The sequence below is a fragment of the Ovis canadensis genome, chromosome 4, assembly GCF_042477335.2.
Source record: "Ovis canadensis isolate MfBH-ARS-UI-01 breed Bighorn chromosome 4, ARS-UI_OviCan_v2, whole genome shotgun sequence".
NCBI lineage: Eukaryota > Metazoa > Chordata > Mammalia > Artiodactyla > Bovidae > Ovis > Ovis canadensis.
The window spans coordinates 62928478-62945116 of NC_091248.1; the positions used below are offsets into that span (position 1 = coordinate 62928478).

Genomic DNA, 16639 nt, shown 5'->3' on the forward strand with positions numbered 1-16639 from the left:
TAGGACATAAATGGAAAATTCAGCCCAGAAGCATAAGTACAGATAAGGGGAACTCTGTCCCTGGGTTGATGTAATAAGAATTTCAAGGCTGTAAAGCCAGATAAGCAGTTTGAGAGAAACAACTTCCCGGGTAGTAAAATTATTGCCTTGTTTGCAAGAGTAAGTTTTTTCTGACTTGGGGAGTAAAAGGCATTTTGCAGACTGTCAAGCCCCCTGAACTCTAGAAAGGCATCTAGAAGATAAAGGAGACAATGGAGAACGCTTTCACACTCTGGTGAACTTACCTTGTTTATAACCTTTGCGCTAGCCTTTTTCATTTCTTTTGGAGGAAACCAAAGTTAAATTAGCCATACATAAGCCAAATGGCCATTACAGTATTGCTTATTCTCAAACCTAGATAAGCTTCTATGGTATGGACTAACTCAGAGTGAGTAAAAAGGTTGAGAGACACAGTTTACCCTGGGGAGTAGCGTTCTGGGGGGTTCACTCCCAGAAGCAGCAACACATATCCACAGAGGAAGGAGAGCCATCAAAATCCTTAGGACAAGATAACTAATAAGGACCTACTATATAGCACAGGGAACTCTATTCACGACTCTTTAATGACCTATATGGAAAAGAAGCTTAAAAAGAGTGGATATATGTATATGTATAACTGATTCACTTTGCTGTATGCAGAATGTAATACTGTAAGCTAAATGTACTCCAATAAAATTTTTTTAAAAAGAAAACAAAATAAAAAACCAAAAATCCTTAGAACATTACATAAAGAACTAAACTTTTTCACAAAAATCCTTAGGACAGAAAAGACAACATCTCCAGGGCCTCCCCATCCTCTCAACATCACCCTATTGACATCCTTGACAATCACACAAGGCCACCCAGGCCCTTTTTCGTCCTTGGGACTCTCATACCTTGTCTCAATGCCTATCCCTCATAGAGTTCAAGGCTTTATACCTCCCCCCCCCAAAAGAGAGATATTCAAGGCTCATTCTGCTCAGTTCTTTGAAGTTGAGGAAACTAATGTGACAGAACTCACTAATGCATAAAAAAACCAATTTGTTACCTTTGTGGGGATTCAGAATACATCACCTCCAAATATGCCACTTTGGCATCCTGATTATTTTGAATTAAGGTACTTGAGAGTTGGTGCAAGAACAGTCTGACCTACATATGACCTCCTGAAAGAGAGATAAATCTCCCATGTAAAAGATACTCTGTGGGCTTCCCTCTTGGCTCAGGTGGTAATGAATTCCCCTGTAATGCAAGAGACACAAGTTCGATCTCTGGATCAGAAAGATGCCAGGTGTACCTGGTACATATGTAATTACATTCATTTTTCTCTTGTTAATATGTCTTTCATTACTAGGGGTTCTCAGCCAAGAAACTAGAAGAATAGAGAGAAAATAATTTTTCCTTTCCTGCACCTCCTTCCAGAAAATATTTATATTTAAGAAGCTGTTGATAACAGAAAGGTAATTGTTAATCCAACATAAGTGATCTGTAAAGGTAAATTTCCAAGGACCAAATCTCCCTGATGGAGATCTTCCATCCCCCAAATCATCTTGGGTAGTTAGAATGCAAGCCCTGGAAAGATGAATCTTGTAAAGACAAGTCAGCTGGAGAGTTCGCTACTGTTAAAATCCCATTGAGAAATGGAAATGCCCTTCCCCAAGATTATGTTTGAAACAGAAAAGTTAGATAGCATTATATCTGGAGCCTGCAGTACAAATTTCTTTATCTTCAAAAACAACAACAATAAATTCCCAAAGAGAGAGCACCTCAAACTGAAAAAGTAACCAGTTATTTTCCATTATCTTTGCAGGGAATGAGGGGAAATAAGAAAGACTGTCTCCCCCTTGGCCTCGTTCTGAACCAGCTTACCCATCTTTGAAGCTGAACTGCTTCCAATGCAGATATCACAGGTATTCATGGTCTCATTAACTAACTGTCTCTCCACTAAGAATAGCAATGGTTTTAAAGCAGGCTGTTATGTAAGGAGTTTTCTTCTGTTGTTATAATAAATATTAAGTTACAGAGCTGAGAATATTTTCAACCACAAACAGAAGAGGCATCAATGAAAGAGAGCTGCAGCTCAGAGTGAAAACACTGGAGAACTGAGCCTCCCTCCTGCTCCAAGAGACAATTTCTGCCCTTTAGGTTGTGCAGTCCCAGCTGAGGCAGAGAAAGGTAGGTCGAACAGCCTTTAATAGTTTACAGCTGAAGACCATTTAGGTATCAACATTTCTGGCAACAGAGGAGAACCCCGGTGGCTTGTGGGTAGTGGGTCAAACACAAATTCTAAGCTTGAGTGGTAAGACTGATAAAGTTTAGCTCTTAAGATATAGACTGAGTGCTTTGCCTGCCATTGAGGAAAAAAGGTATTAAAAAAAAGAGGGAGAGAGAGATGTAGCACTTCAGCCCCACTCTGTCACTCGGTTATCCTTATTCACTGAAATGTAAGCTGTATGTGGCAGGGCCTTTTGTCTGTTTTACTCACTGCTGTATTCCCAGCACCGAAGCACTATCAGGCGCTGGAAAAAAAAAATATTTTCCAAGTGAATCAATATATTATTGTTGTCTTGAAGAAGTCAAACAGACAGCCCTTAGGGACTATTTCTTCACTGATTATTTCCCCTATTTGCCCCACAGCATCGCTACCCTTGTTCAAAGAGCATGAGTGCCTGAGTGGCGTTGTGTGAAAAGAAGCTGATAAAACGTCAATGGTGATGCTCTGGAGGAAAGCCGCAAGGCCTGAAGGTACAGATGGGGTGGTTGCGGTGGAAGTTTTACTGGTCAGAAGGGAAGGGTGGCCAGAGCTACATGTGAACGCAGATATGCAGATGTTAGAGGAGAGGAGAGTGGCAAGGGCAGTGACGGCCGCAGCGAATCAGGGGGAGTTTGTTTAACCGGAGCAAGAAGGCTATTTAAGCAGCCGGTTTTCTGCTGGCTTTGGCCTAGAGCCTAGTGAGGATGAACTACCAGCTACAAATGGAGCCAGGGAAGAGGAGAACGAGCAGAGGAAAGTTGAAGAATTAGGGCAGACTGTTCAAAAAGGACTGGCCATTTTAGCCTTCCATTAAAAAGAAGAGCAAGGGGGACAGAGAGCACAAAGAGCAGAAGAGAATCTTATCAGACATCCTGGAGCTTCCATGATGGTCTCAACGTTGTGTCCTTTTATTGTTTTCTTGGAAGGTATCTTGGCCTTGGTTCTCTGAAAGATGAAGACTTTGGAACTGGTAAGTCGTTTTGTTTCATAAAAACTAATTTTTGTTTGTTTTAGAAAACCAATAGTAAAGTATATACTGTGGATTCTGAATTCCCCCATCATACAGTGTGAATGTGATGGTTGGGTTTTGAAACTCCTGAATATCTTCTTTGGTGTGGGTTACACTGTCTTTGGTGCCTCAAGAGGAGGTGAGGGGCCATCCACCAACTTCACAAAATAATCCCATGATCCCAAAGCCACCCCCATGGTGATATTGATGTGTATCAAGTACTGGCCTTGCCCTGAAGTGGACTCAGCCATATACAAGTTGGATCTGAATTGTGATCTCCCACTGCTATATCTTGGGCTTTTAAGAGAACCTCTTTCATTATTCGGGCCCCTGTTTTTTGGTCACTGAATTCCAGTTGAGCCAAAGCCTGGTCAAAGGACGTTCCTCATATCAATTTTGCCAAATACCACATCTTTGCTGTACTTTGTCTTCAACAATGGTAGATTTCAGCTGGTATCTGAGAAAGTTCTCCAGGTAGTTGTGAAGGATACACACTTTTATTATTCTCCCATTTTCAAGAAATTTCAAGAGAAGCACTGGTGTGGATATGTGATTAGGGTGAAACGTTGTAAGATGAAAGAAGCCCCAAGATCAGCTTCTCCCTCACATCCATAACACATCCAAACATTCAGGTCTTGCAGTCACCGTCTTTCCTGGGACTTGTAAGTTGCTTATTTAGGAATATGATTTGGGGAGCAATAGGGCAGGACAGGGAAGGGGAACAGGGAGGGAAGGAGAATCAACACAAGGGTATGAAACTGAGCTGACAATTGCTAAGGACAACTGGTGATTTCTCCTGCCCAGACCTTCGGAAGAGCTGATGGAAAGCTCCTCGGAACTGTCTACAAAGGGGAAGACATGTTAGAAAATTAACATTTATAACAGCATCACCTAATTTGTAGATGTTGGTCAAATTTTCCCACTTGTCCTCTCCTATCCTTTTTTTCATCCATGATCTAATCTGGGGTCAAATGTACTCACAGTTCCCCCGGCTCCGTCATGTCCTCTGATCTGCATAGTTCCTCAGTGTTTCCTTATCATGACCTTGACACTGCTGAAGAGGACTGGCCAGTTAGTTTACAGAATGTGACTCAGTTTGGGTTTGCCTGATAATGTTTCATGATTCAACTGAGGTTGTACACTTTTGGCAAGAACATCTCAGAAAAAATATTGTACACTTCTCAGTGCATCATAGGATGTTAATGTGTCTTACTAGTGGTGATGTTCATCTTGATCATCTGGTTAAGGCGGTGTCTTCTAGGTTTCTCTAGTGTGAAGTTTTAATTTTCTCCTATATAACCAATATATATCCTGTGGGGAGAGTCTTTGAGACTATGCAAATACCCTGTTTCTCCTTATACTTTGCTCATTGAATTTAGTATATACATCAATGGTTCTTACCTGTAACACCTCCTACTAGATACTGGCCTAATGTTGACTTTCTGTATTCTTCATTCCTTCTACATTTATCAATTGGAATCACAATCTAAGTAAGAGCTAAACTTGCCTTTAAATACCTCTGAGAGTTTAACAGCCCTAGATAAAGGTATTGGTTTGAGGCTTGACTAAAGGAATAAGTGAGAAATAGAACTGATGGTGTGAGGAGAGGGAAATTAGGTACTTGCTGGTGGTTTTCATTTAGGGACCAATAATTTGACTTGTTATAGGGAACAGCCAGAGATGAGGAATGCATAGTCAGGAAGTGTTTCTGGTATGAAACATAAAACGGCAGTGTCCTCTATAGTAAAAAGAAACACATTTATGCAGATATCCAAAGATTAATGTCAGAGAAGAAGGGCATAAATGTACCAGCTGCAAAGATGCAGAAGAAAAGCAAAGGAGAAAAAATAAACTTGATACACCTGCTTACAGGAAGACAGAGAAGTTGTCTGAGGTGGAAAAAAAAAAGGGGGGGGGTGGAGGAGAGATTTAAGAAGAAACAAAAGTTTTAGGTCACAGCTAGTGATCCCAGCAAAGAAAATTAGGAAAATTAGCCAGAGATGGAAAACTCCAGAACTAAGAAAAGAAAAGAGATGGGACTTTACAGAGTAGGAGTCTGACCGTCCCAGTTCAGGACAAGGGCCTTGTCACTCAAGGATCTGAGAAGAAAGAAATGGGAGGGAGGGAAGAGAAGGGAGAAGGAGAAACAGAGTGTAAAGGGCACCCTGGCCATGAGTCTCTTAGTTACAGTGACAACAGCTGAGCTCAAACCACCTTTGCCAAAATGATACTTTGTGTGCTCCCAGACCTGGAAAGTTCAGGATAGGAGCTGACAGAGGGTTGCCAGCCCCCAAAACGCAAAGTTACAGGCCCATATCTCGCTCTCTCCTCCCTAGCCCACCACACTATCTCTTGGCTCTTTTTCATTTTGGGTGTTGGCCTTACTGCTTCCCATCTCAGATGGGCTTCCTCTGTGCAGACAGGGAAGATGGCTGCCTATAACGCAAAGCTTCCATTGTCTCAGCTTGGCAGCCCTGGCATAAACACAGACTACCATATTCCAGAATCTCCTTGTCATGACCAAAGAAGAACTCTGATTGGCCCTTCTTGGGTCGCAGGCCCACACTTTGAACCAGTCACTGCTTTTAGAGGGATGAAATATTGTATGACTGGTCAGGCCTGAGTTAAATGTTCATACAGTGCTTGGGAATCTAGGTGGAACCAGGATTAATAGAATCACTTAGGATGGCAGTCATCCAGAGTAAAGACAAGTGTTCTTACCAGAACAAGGGCAGGCAGGGCTGCTAGAAACATCAAGAGATGCTTCCTACTGAAGACTCTCAGAACTTCCAGAAATAATAATAATTTAATTATAGTAATAGAGAATTCAGCAATATATGAACCGTGAACTTCCAGATGCTCAAGCTGGTTTTAGAAAAGGCAGAGGAACCAGAGATCAAATTGCCAACATCCGCTGGATCATCGAAAAAGCAAGAGAGTTCCAGAAAAATATCTATTTCTGGTTTATTGACTATGCCAAAGCCTTTGACTGTGTGGATCACAATAAACTGTGGAAAATTCTGAGAGACATGGGAATACCAGACCACCTGACCTGCCTCTTGAGAAACCTATATGCAGGTCAGGAAACAACTGTTAGAACTGGACATGGAACAACAGACTGGTTCCAGATAGGAAAAGGAGTACGTCAAGGCTGTATATTGTCACCCTGCTTATTTAACTTCTGTGCAGAGTACATCATGAGAAACGCTGGGCTGGAAGAAACACAAGCTGGAGTCAAGATTGCTGGAAGAAATATCAATAACCTCAGATGTGCAGATGACACCACCCTTATGGCAAAAAGTGAAGAGGAACTAAAAACCCTCTTGATGAAAGTGAAAGAGGAGAGTGAAAAAGTTGGCTTAAAGCTCAACATTCAGAAAACGAAGATCATGGCACCTGGTCTCACCACTTCATGGGAAATAGATGGGGAAACAGTGGAAACAGTGTCAGACTTTGTTTTGGGGGCTCCAAAATCACTGCAGATGGTGATTGCAGCCATGAAATTAAAAGATGTTTACTCCTTGGAAGGAAAGTTATGACCAACCTAGATAGCATATTCAAAAGCAGAGATATTACATTGCCAGCAAAGGTCCGTCGTAGTCAAGGCTCTGGCTTTTCCAGTAGTCATGTATGGATGTGAGATTTGGACTGTGAAGAAAGCTGAGCCCCAAAGAATTGATGCTTTTGAACTGTGGTGTTGGAGAAGACTCCTGAGAGCCCCTTGGACTGCAAAGAGATCCAACCAGTCCATCCTAAAGGAGATCAGTCCTGGGTGTTCATTGGAAGGACTGATGTTGAAGCTGAAACTCCAATACTTTGGCCACCTCATGCGAAGAGTTAACTCTTTGGAAAAGACCCTAATGCTGGGAGGGATTGGTGGCAGGAGGAGAAGGGGACAACAGAGGATGAGATGGCTGGATGGCATCACCAACTCGATGCACATGAGTTTGGGTGAACTCTGGGAGTTGGTGATGGACAGGGAGGCCTGGTGTGCTGCAGTTCATGGGATCGCAAAGAGTAGGACACAACTGAGCGATTAAACTGAACTGAATGGAGAATATTCATTAAGTGTTTACTATGTGACAGGCACTGTCCTCAGCCCTTTATGTGCATTAAATCTTTAAATCTCCTAGCATGTCTGGATACTATTATTATCACTCTTATACAGAAGAGGAAACAGACACAGGTAGGTTAAGTCATTCATCCAAGGGCCAGAGGAAAGAAGCAGCAGAGCAAGGACTTCATCCAGGCAGTCTAAGTGAAGATCCTGTGCTCTCAGCCACTGACACAGGATCTGAGTGCAGTAGACATTTGAGAAATAAAGATAAAATCAAGTAAGAGAAAACATAGAGTTTGAAAGGAAGCCACAAAGGAGGGTTGAATAAACCCCACAAAGAGAGTATAAATCTATCAAACCCTGAGATATTATAGCATAGGCACTTAGAGTGTTATAAAAACACTGCTTGAAGAAGTCCAAAGGTAGGTACTAGAAAATAATAATGTAGAAGACTAGTCCAATGTATCCATGTTGAACTCAGATAAAGCTACTGATAATTTTTTCCAAATTTTTGCTATTGTGGTAAAAAACACATAACACAAAATTTACCATCTTAACCATTTTTAAGTGTACAATTCAGTGCTATTGGGTATATTAACACTGTTGTACAGATATCATCACCATTCATCTGCAAATCTCTTTTAATCTTGAGTTATTGTTCAGTTGGTAACTTGTATCCAACTCTTTGTGATCCCAGGGATGGTAGCATTCCAGGCTCCTCTTTCACTGTTTTCCAAAGTCTGCTCAAATTTCTGTCCATTAAATTGGTGGTAGTAATATACCTGTTAAACACTAATTCCCCATTCCCCTCCTCTCTCCAGGCCCTGGCCACCACCGTTCTACTTTCTGTCTCTGTGAATGTGAGTACTCTAGTTCTCATATAAATGAAATTACCCAGTATTTGGTTTTTTATGACTGGCTTATTTCACTTAGCATAATGCCTTCAAGGTTTATCAACATCATACCTTATGTCAGAATATCTGTCCTATTTTAGGCTGAATAATATTCCATTGGGTGTATCTGCCACATTTTTGCTTATCCATTCATCCATCAATGGACAAGGCTGTTGATTTGTTATTCTTCAGTGGTGGAATAGAGAAGAATTTAAAACATGTTGTTTTATTTACTAGGGACAGCAATAAATAGGCCATTGTCGTTATCCATTTTTCCTGAAAAATACTCCTTGTACTTGCCACAACTTAAACTAATTGTGGTTCAGTTCAGTTCAGTTCAGTCACTCAGTTGTGTCCAACTCTTTGCAACCCCATGAATCGCAGCACGCCAGGCCTCCCTGTCCATCACCATCTCCTGGAGTTCACTCAGACTCATGTCCACTGAGTCAAATTGTGGTAGACCAAGAGTAGAAGAAACCCCATGTTCTTTGCAGCATTGCTTACAATAGCCAAGATACAGAAAAACCTAAATGTCCATCTATATATGAATGGTAAAGAAAATGGGGTATATATACACAGCGGAAGATTATTTTAAAAAGAACAGAATTTCACCATTTATAACAACATCAATGGACCTTGGGGGCACTATGCTAAGTGAAATACTAGAGAAAGACAAATGCATACGATCTCTCTAATATGTGCAATCTAAAAGCCCGGCCTCATAGATACAGATCGGTGGTTGCCAGAGGAAGGGGTTGGGAGTGGGCCACATGGGTAAAGGGAGATAAAAGTTACAAACTTCCAATTATAGAATAAATAAATCATGGGGATATAATATAAAGCATGGTAACTATAGTTAATCATACTGTATCGCACATTTGAAATTTGCCAAGAGAGTAAATCTTAAAAGTTCTTATCGCACACACACACACACACACACACACACAATTCTGTATGTGTGGTGATGAGCATGAACAAGACTTACTGTGGTGATCATTTCTCAATGTATACAATTATAGAATCATTTTGTTGTACACCTGAAACTAATATAATGTTGCATGTCAATTACACCTCAACTTTTTTAAATGTGAAAGTTCATGTAAAGCACTAAATCAATAAAAAATACTAGTTACTATTAATACTATAATTATTATTAGAAATGTAACAGTCCCAGAATCTATGCTTTTATTAGTGTTTTTCAATATATTTATATAATGTGGGAAAAGGGTAGAGGGCAACAAAAACACCAATACTAAACCAAAGCTCCCTGTGACACAGAGTTTGCTAGGATAACATGTATAGCTTTATAATAAACCTGAAATCTTGAGAATAGAGGATGTCTATAAAAAGCTTTTGGGACATGTACGGTGCTGGAAATGAACCAAGCGTTACTGCTATCCTAGGAAATCAGTTCCTTGAAGACTGCTTCTGAAAGTATGGTTCAGAATAGTCAGCCCAGGAGCCTCTGAGCCAGGCAGCAGCGGTCCTGGGAGGTTCTGACCTAGCTGCCATTCTCTGGGCACTGCGCTCCACCCTTGTCACCAGTGGCTTAGAGCCCAGTTACTCTTTGCCTCAAGAAGCATGTTGCAAGATGATCCAGACATACAAGTGCCCTCTAACTCTCCATACTATTTCCACAGCTTTGAACTTGCACCCAGTTTGCCCATGTATTTCTCATCTGTGAATTTTTCCCAGTATTTTCTCCATTTCTTCTAACCCCAAGGTCTCTCTGACCTCCTTAGGGGCTGCTGCATGTTCTACAAAGACCCAGAGGGGCATTTGCATTGGCACACTACATTCTGCCAAGCATACAATCCTGACTATAGCAATCTGCCTCAAGAAAGACCCTTAAGCTTTCATTGAGTCCAGTCTGTTAACCTTTGTCATTTCTGAATATAAACATTAAGTCTGAGACTGAGCATGAACTATCCTTTTTCTCAACCCATCTCATTTGCAAATGAAACACTATCCCATTTTTAGGCATTTGGAAACATTTCTCACATTTTAAATTAACTGTGTTCAGCAACCTTCACAGAAAATTCTATTATATTCTTACCTAATCTTATTCGCTAAAATTTCAACCTGCTATTTGTCTAGAGAGCGACTGCTTCAATACTGGTTGTCCTCCAGTTTCTTTTCTCCCCTTCTCTTATAGTGATGGAACCCTTGATTGGTGGACATTGCATGGGACGTCCAATATAAAGTTCAGTATAAAGACGGCATTGTTCAACCTCCTGTACCATTAAGCATCATCATGTTACTAAGAGCTGGCCAACTGCATATGATAGGAGGTATGTTCAACTCTGGGATGTGTCTTAATGTAAGAACAGGCCCATCTTTCTTCCATTTTCTATCATACTCCTTGCAATGTGGATGTGGATGTGCTGGTGTGTCATATTGGACTGTTTGGATAAAGGCAATATCCAAAGTATCATAGAACTATGGGATGTGCAAAAAACTTGGATCCCTGAATGAATTTATGGCTCCATGCCATGTCTGGAACCATCTATTTCTTGACTGTAACATGAGAGAAGATAAATGTCTACCTTATGTAAGTCACAGTTGCTTGGAGTCTCTGACATATGCAGTAGAACCTATATAATAAACACATCTGTAGGTACACTTGATAGAGATAACGCTAAGTATAGCAGATGTAGTGGAAATTTGAAGGAGCCCTTGCGTGTGTTTGGGGGAATTCCCTATTTTATAGACTTCAGAGAATGATCCTTGATTTCACTGTCTCTGGAAGTTTGGGCTCAGGTGTAATCCAGTCTTGGCCAATCAGGTGTTTCTGCTCAAGACTTCAAATCTGGAATGAGTGAGGCAAAGAGCTGGAAGGGTCAAGAATTCATCTGTGCCCTCTGGAGCCTCCAGGGGCAGCCAGGCATTTAGTGGGAGCAGCAGACATGTTGCTGTCATATGTCCTTAGATGTGATTTGGGCTCTGATTCTCACCTGGGTTTTAAGCATGGCCTGCCTGGAGATGCTTGAGTTGCTCCAAGAGCCTTTTGAGAAATTTCTTTTTTGCTTAAATCAGGCAGAATTTTCCATTTGCAACTAAGAATGCTGACCCATATGCTCAGGGGAGAGCTACCACAAAATTATGGTAAAAAAAAAACAAACTTTATGTTTTTTCTTTTACAACTGTTTCAGTTTAATAACATATCCATATAACGGCTAAAAGCTACTGAATATTTTTCAACTTTGACTATCATAGTCATATGGTTTTTCATCCTCAAGACTAGAATGAACCCTGGGGACTATCTTGTCGAGCTCCTTCACTGAGGCACACTGAGGCACAAAGAGGTGTTCTCATTTCAGTGGGTGAAATTTATTTCTATGCATGGTCTCTGATAACTTCTCCAACTAAATCAAAACCATTCCAAATTAAGGGCCTCTCTTCTTACACTGAAATTTTATTTTAGGAATATAATGAGTTACTTCTGTATTCCATTACATAAACCACCAAAGGAAATAAAAAGCCTATTGGACCGAGAACCAATCCTAAGGAAACATCACCAATAGTCAACAAACATGGGAGGGAGACAGTTTATAAGTTTCTCTCAAGGCAGCCCTATTTTTATGTATTGAAGACAAACATGGCTTTTGGATTTGCTTCCGCAACACCTTCTAGAACTAACACCCAAAAAAGATGTCCTTTTCATTATAGGGGACTGGAATGCAAAAGTAGCAAATCGAGAAACACCTGGAGTAACAGGCAAATTTGGCCTTGTAGTACAAAATGAAGCAGGGCAAAGGCTAATAGAGTTCTGCCAAGAGAACGCACTGGTCATAGCTAACACCCTCTTCCAACAACACAGAGAAGACTCTACACATGGACATCACCAGATGGTCGACACATAATCAGATTGATTATATTCTTTGTAGCCAAAGATGGAGAAGCTCTATACAGCTAGCAAAAACAAGAGCGGGAGCTGACTATGGCTCAGATCATTAACTCGTTATTGCCAAATTCAGACTGAAATTGAAGAAAGTGGAGAAAACCACTAGATCATTCAGGTATGATCTAAGTCAAATCCCTTATGATTGTACAGTGGAAGTGAGAAATAGATTTAAGGGATTAGATCTGATAGAGTGCCTGATGAACTATGGGTGGAAGTTTGTGACACTGTACAGGAGACAGGTATCAAGACCATCCCCAAGAAAAAGAAATGCAAAAAAGCAAAATGTCTGTCTGAGGAGGCCTTACAAATAGCTGTGAAAAGAAGGAAAGCAAAAAGCAAAGGAAAAAAGGAAAGATATACCCATTTGAATGCAGAGTTCCAAAGAACAGCAAGGAGAGATAAGAAAGCCATCCTCAGTGATCAATGCAAAGAAATAGAGGAAAACAATAGAATGGGAAAGACTAGAGATCTCTTCAAGAAAATTAGAGAAACCAAAGGAACATTTCATGCAAATATGGGCTCAATAAAGGACAGAAATGGTATGGACCTAACAGAAGCAGAAGATATTAAGAAGAGGTGGCAAGAATACACAGAAGAACTGTACAAAAAAGATCTTCACGACCAAGATAATCATGATGGTGTGATCACTCACCTAGAGCCAGACATCCTGGAATGTGAAATCAAGTGGGCCTTAGAAAGCATCACTACAAACAAAGCTAGTGGAGGTGATGGAATTCCAGTTGAGCTATTTCAAATCCTGAAAGATGATGCTGTGAAAGTGCTGCACTCAATATTCCAGCAAATGTGGAAAACTCAGCAGTGGCCACAGGACTGGAAATGGTCAATTTTCATTCCAATCCCAAAGAAAGGCAATGCCAAAGAATGCTCAAACTACCACACAATTGCACTCATCTCACACTCTAGTAAAGTAATGTTCAAAATTCTCCAAGCCAGGCTTCAGCAATATGTGAACCATGAACTTCCAGATGTTCAAGCTGATTTTAGAAAAAGCAAAGGAACTAGAGATCAAACTGCCAACATCCGCTGCATCATGGAAAAAGGAAGTGAGTTCCAGAAAAACATCTATTTCTGCTTTATTGACTATGCCAAAGCCTTTGACTGTATGGATCACAGTGGATCCACTGTATGGATAAACAGTGGAAAATTCTGAGAGACATGGGAATACCAGACCACCTGACCTGCCTCTTGAGAAACCTGTATGCAGGTCAGGAAACAGCAGTTAGAACTGGACATGGAACAACAGACTGGTTCCAAATAGGAAAAGGAGTACGTCAAGGCTGGATATTGTCACCCTGCTTATTTAACTTATATGCAGAGTACATCATGAGAAACGCTGGGCTGGAAGAAACACAAGCTGGAATCAAGATTGCCAGGAGAAATATCAATAAACTCCAATATGCAGATGACACCACCCTTATGGCAGAAAGTGAAGAAGAACTAAAGAGCCTCTTGATGAAAGTGAAAGAGGAGAGTGAAATAGTTGGCTTAAAGTTCAACATTCAGAAAATGAAGATCATGGCATCCGGTCCCATCACTTCATGGGAAATAGATGGGGAAACAGTGGAAACAGTCTCATACTTTATTTTTCTGGGCTTCAAAATCACTGCATATGGTGATTGCAGCCATGAAATTAAGAGACCCTTACCACTTGGAAGGAAAGTTATGACCAACCTAGATAGCATATTCAAAAGCAGAGACATTACTTTGCCAACAAAGGTCCGTCTAGTCAAGGCTATGGTTTTTCCAGTGGTCATGTATGGATGTGAGAGTTGGACTATAAAGAAAGCTGAGCCCGAAGAATTGATGCTTTTGAACTGTGGTGTTGGAGAAGACTCTTGATAGTCCCTTGGGCTGCAAGGAGATCCAGCCAGTCCATCCTAAAAGAGATCAGTCCTGGGTGTTCATTGGAGGGACTGATGCTGAAGCTGAAACTCCAACACTTTGGCCACCTGATGTGAAGAGCAGACTCATTTGAAAAGACCCTGATGCTGGGAAAGATTGAGGGCAAGAGGAGAAGGGGACAACAGAGGATGAAATGGTTGGAGAGCATCGCTGATTCAATGGACATGGGTTTTGGTGAACTCCAGAAGTTAGTGATGGACAGGGAGGCCTGGCGTGATGCAATTCATGGGGCTGCAAAGAGTCGCACATAACTGAGTGACTGAACTGCACTGAACTGGTCTCCAATGTTTTGGCAAACATGCTCAACACTCTGTAATATTTTAAAGTGGACAAATACATAGAGTGTTCTAATCTTTCCTGAGCTATTCTCATACACCTCTTCTTTATAACGCAGTTTTGGTTTATTGCTGATTTCCTGTAACCTTAAACTTCCATTAAGGTTAAGCTGTCATGACTAAGTTTATACTTATACACACATCTCATCTATATTATTTAGGATTAGGTTCAACTGTAAGAAACAGAAAACTCTAAGTTACTGTGGCATAGACCAAGTACGGGCTTCTCAGGTGCCTTGGTGGTAAAGAATCCACCTGCAAATGCAGGAGATGTTGTTTCTCTCCCTGTGTCAGGAAAATCCCCTGGAGAAGGAAATGGCAACCCACTCCAATATCTTGCCTGGAGAATCCCACAGATAGAGTAGCCTGGCAGAAGCTACAGTTCATAGGGTCACGAAGAGTTGGGTACAACTCAGCAACTGAGAATGCAGACCAAGATATAATGTTATTTCTCCCTCAATTAACAAAGTCCAGAGGCAGCTGCCCAAGACCAATACGGCAACTCCATGATCATCAAGATTCGGGTTTCAACTGTGTTACTACTCTGCTGCTTTATGCATGCTATGTCGCTTCAGTCATGTCCAACTCAAGTGTTTGCAACTCTATGGACTAAGCCTGCCAGGCTTCTCGGTCCACTGGATTCCGTAGGCAAGAATACTGGAGTGGGTTGCCAAGCCCTCCTCCAGGGGATCTTCCCGACCCAGGGATCAAACCCAGGTCTCTTATATCTCCTACACTCACTGGCAGGTGGGTTCTTTACTACTAGTGCCACCTGGTACTCTGTCACTTTAGCAAGTTCCCTCACATTACAACATTGCTACTGAGTGCCAGTGATCACATTGGCATGACATCCAGAAGATCAAGAACTCTCTTTAATGACACTGTCTGAAAATCACACAATACTGCTTCTTGTATCTCATTGAACAAAACACGGTTAAACCTAACTGTTGAATATGGCCCTTCAGTGATATGATTTGCATTTCCGAATAAGTCTGGGAGGAGGGAGAGAATGAATGTTGGGTAGGCAACCAACGGTTCTTCTATAATGCACTACTGTTTTACTTTTCTGATAGATTCTGTGTTGCTTTTCAAGTAGTAGATTTAAGTCGAGTGGAATAAAGAATACAAAGTAGTTAAGAGCCCAGTCATCGCAATCAGACTAGCCTAGTAGCTTCAAACTCACTAGGTTTGTGACTTTGGACAAAATACTTCTTTGTGGTCTGTCTCATCAGTAAAAAGCAGACAGTGATGTCTACTTCATAGTGTTATTACACAGATTAAATGAGATTTTATATATTCAATATATGGCATATTAAAGATGAACACAATTTCTTTGACATCCCTCCCATTGAGAGGTGAGGTCATTGTTCATTCCCCTCTGAATCTAAGTTAGTGCTTTGAGTATTTTGACTATGGCAGTAGTGAGGCTGCGGCCCCTATTTAACATCACCTGATGCTAGAGTTGACCAGGTCACCACTGACTGAGTGAACTTCTGAGCGTAGTATAATACTAGCTTGAATTATTTTTCCTTTCTCATAATTTCCCAGAATTAGGCTGTTAGCAAAGTATCCTTATTCATGCTCTCATCTTCCACTTCTGTCTCTTGGAATACTTGATCTCAGAAGCCAGGTACCATCTGGGAAGTATGAGCACCGTGAGACCGCCATGCTGTGAGAAGCCTAAGCTATGTGGAGATGGGGGTCGAGCAGCACTGTCGTGCCAAGCATGTGAATACAGATGCCATCTTGGAAGATGCCCAGTGGAAGCTCCAGCTTCCCTAGAGGATGCCATGTAGATCCGAGACAAATTGCCCGGCACAATAAAAAGATTGTTTTAAGTCACTACGTGTTTTTGGGGGAAGGGTAGTTTTGCACCGTGGCAGATAATCAGAACAGCATACAGAAGCACGTGCTAAATAAATACCCAACTGTGGGGCTGACCCTGATTCAGGTTTAGCAGTGAGCACTCAGTGACACTTTGTAAGTCCTCCAAAGATGATACCCTGGATGAAAGATATCATACATCGATAAAGAAGCACATGCATTACTTTTATCACAGTTTTGTATTCTTACTATTTTGCTAACAGTATTAGGATTTAGTTGGTTTCCTTTGTAATACTGTGCATTTTCTTTTATATAATTAAATCTTATGCTAAGATAAAGTCCATACAATTTCAACTAACTTCCAAAAGAATATGTGACCAAAAAAAGGAATAAGGAAAATAATTAAGAATCCCTGTTGGATTACT

The 16639-nt window shown here is 41.1% G+C and overlaps 1 long non-coding RNA gene and 1 pseudogene across 2 annotated transcripts in view; one reads left to right on the top strand and one right to left on the bottom strand.

Annotated features, from left to right (window-relative positions):
• Positions 1–16232, top strand: part of LOC138439288 (uncharacterized) — a 50490-nt gene extending 34258 nt beyond the window's left edge. Inside the window, exons 2-7 of one of the 2 annotated variants that reach the window (XR_011256670.1) lie at positions 1826–1925; positions 2067–2190; positions 2653–2760; positions 3196–3239; positions 10384–10519; positions 16014–16232. This is a non-coding gene — a long non-coding RNA (uncharacterized lncRNA). Of the gene's footprint in view, positions 1–1825; positions 1926–2032; positions 2191–2652; positions 2761–3195; positions 3240–10383; positions 10520–16013 lie in introns of both variants that reach the window. The other variant, XR_011256671.1, reaches the window with a different exon arrangement.
• Positions 3264–3690, bottom strand: LOC138439039 (large ribosomal subunit protein uL22m pseudogene; annotated as a pseudogene).
• Positions 16233–16639: the final 407 nt, after the last annotated feature.